This window comes from Bos grunniens, chromosome 15 (genome assembly GCF_055505025.1).
Source record: "Bos grunniens cultivar Pamir isolate PY7600 chromosome 15, Bosgru_T2T1.0, whole genome shotgun sequence".
In the NCBI taxonomy this organism is placed as follows: Eukaryota; Metazoa; Chordata; class Mammalia; order Artiodactyla; family Bovidae; genus Bos; species Bos grunniens.
In genome coordinates this window covers 70,605,219-70,607,781 of record NC_141179.1, presented here as the reverse complement: position 1 = coordinate 70,607,781, position 2,563 = coordinate 70,605,219, and the positions used below count along the sequence as shown (strand labels likewise).

The 2,563-nt window shown below is 39.7% G+C and overlaps 1 long non-coding RNA gene across 1 annotated transcript; it reads left to right on the top strand.

Annotated features, from left to right (window-relative positions):
• Positions 1–1,677: 1,677 nt before the first annotated feature.
• Positions 1,678–2,329, top strand: LOC147358447 (uncharacterized). Its single transcript, XR_015141667.1, has 2 exons — positions 1,678–1,872; positions 2,231–2,329. It is a non-coding gene; the product is annotated as an uncharacterized LOC147358447 (long non-coding RNA).
• The last annotated feature ends 234 nt before the right edge of the window (positions 2,330–2,563 follow it).

The window sequence follows — 2,563 nt, the reverse complement described above, 5'->3', positions numbered from 1 at the left end:
AAGATGACCAACACAGAATCCCTACGTCTTAAATTCTCTCAGGTAAGGATACTGGAGTAGGTTGTCATTTCCTTCTCCAGAGGATCTTTCTGACCCAGGAATTGAACTTGGGTCTCCTGCATTGTAGGCAGATTCTTTACCGTCTGAGCCACCAGGGAAGTAGTTATCAGTTAGTTCAGTTCAGTCCTTCAGTCGTGTCTGACTCTTTGCAACCCCATGGACTGCAGCATGCCAGGCCTCCCTGTCTGTCACCAACTACCGTTGCTTGCTCAAACTCATGTCCATTGAGCTGGTGATGCCATCCAACCATCTCATCCTCTGTCATCCCCTTCTCCTCCCACCTTAAATCTTTCCCAGCATCAGGGTCATTTCAAATGAGTCAGCTCTTCACATGAGGTGGCCAAAGTATTGGAGTTTCAGCTTCAACATCAGTCATTCCAATGAATATTCAGGACTGATCTCCTTGCAGTCCAAGGGACTCAAGAGTATTCTCCAACACCACAGTTCAAAAGCATCAATTCTTTGTCACTCAGCTTTCTTTATAGTCCAACTCTCACATCCATACATGACTACTGGAAAAACCATAGCCTTGGCTAGATGAACCTTTGTTGGCAAAGTAATGTCTCTGCTTTTTAATATGCTATCTAGGTTGCTCATAGTTCTCCTTCCAAGGAGTAAGCGTCGTTTTATTTCATAACTTCAGTCATCATCTGCAGTGATTTTGGAGCCCCCCCACACACAAAAAAATAAAGTTGGCTTAAAGCTCAACAACAGAAATGATCAGATGTGTGTGTTGCAGATATATTTTTCTATCCTGTTGTTTATCCTCATTTTCCTTTGTGTGCTTTGAAAGAAATACAACACAACTTTTTAAATTTAAAATGGTTTTATTTATCCTTATTTCTTATTGCAGTTATTACTCATTGTGTCTTTAAAATAAATAATTTCTTCTTCTGAGATTATAAAGAGAACCTTTTGTTTGTTTGTTTGTTTTCAAATTTTTGGCCACGTGTCATACTGTGTTGGCTCTTAGTTACCTGACCAGGGATTGAACCTGTGCCCTCTGCACTGGAAGTGCAGAGTCATAACCACTGACCGCCAGGAAATTCTCAAGATAATTTTATAACATTTGAAATCGTTGTGTTTGACTGACATGAGATAATGCTAATTTCATATTTTACCTAGCACCATGCATTCCATAGTTTAACCTTTTTTATTTTACAATGTCACCTAAGCTATATTTCACCTAAGTGAGTGAGTGAGTTAAGTCGCTCAGTCATGTCAGACTCTTTGCGACCCCATGGACTGTAGCCTACCAGGCTCCCCCCTCCATGGGATTCTTCAGGCAAGAGTACTGGAGTGGGTTGCCATTTCCTTCTCCAACTCATACATAGGTCAGAACTATTGTGTGCTCAATCCACTGAGGTAAAGGATTTCAATTTTTTAATCTGCCTGAGATAGGGAGATACCATAAACAGAATAATGGTCCCCAAAGAGTACCACACCCAATCCCTGGAACCTGTGAATATATCACCTTATAAGACAAAAGGAAATGTGCACATATGATTAAGTTAAGTATTTGGAGATGAGGAGATTATCCCAGGTTATCCAGATGTAATTATCCTAATATAATTACAAGAGCTATAATAAGGGGGCAAGAGACTCAAAGTCAGTAAAATAAGATTTGACTAAGGAAGCAGATGTTACATGTGAACCTGAAAGAAGGGAACGTGAACTAAGGAATGCAGGCAACCTCTACAAACTGGAAAAGGCAAGGACATTGATTCTCTCTGGAGCCTCCAAGAGGAATGCAGTAGAAAAGTTGATTTTAGCCTCTGTAAAACTCATGTCAGTCTTCTGACATCCAGAACTGTAAGATAAATCCATATTGCTTTGAGTCATTATTTTTGTGGTAATTTGTTAAAGTAGCAATAAGAAACTGATAAAGGGGGTCCATTGGAGAGTTTTGCACAGAAGAATTATGTGATTAACATACATTTTAACAAGAGCACTCTGGTTACTAAGTAGAAACAGAATGCACAGGGCTAGTGTAGAGGTAGATAAAACACGTTAGGAATTATTATGACAATAGAAAGAAGCTAAAGGGTGCATTAGATGAGGGCAAAATGATATAGATGGTCGGGGCTTTATTTAGAAGTTGCTATATTCTAAAGGCATGGACATCACCAGATGGTCAACACTGAAATCAGCTTGATTATATTCTTTGCAGCCAAAGATGGAGAAGCTCTATATAGTCAGCAAAAACAAGACCAGGAGCTGACTGTGGCTCAGATCATGAACTCCTTATGCCAAATCCAGGCTTAAATTAAAGAAGGGAAAACCACTAGACCATTCAGGTAGGACCTAAATCAAATCCCTTAGGATTATACAGTGGAAGTAATAAACAGATTCAAGGGAACAGATCTGATAGACAAAGTGCCTGATGAACTATGGACAGAGGTCCGTGACATTGTACAGGAGACAGGGATCAAGACCATTCATAAGGAAAAGTAATGCAAAAAACTAAAATAGCTATCTGAGGAGGCCTTACAAATAGCTGTGA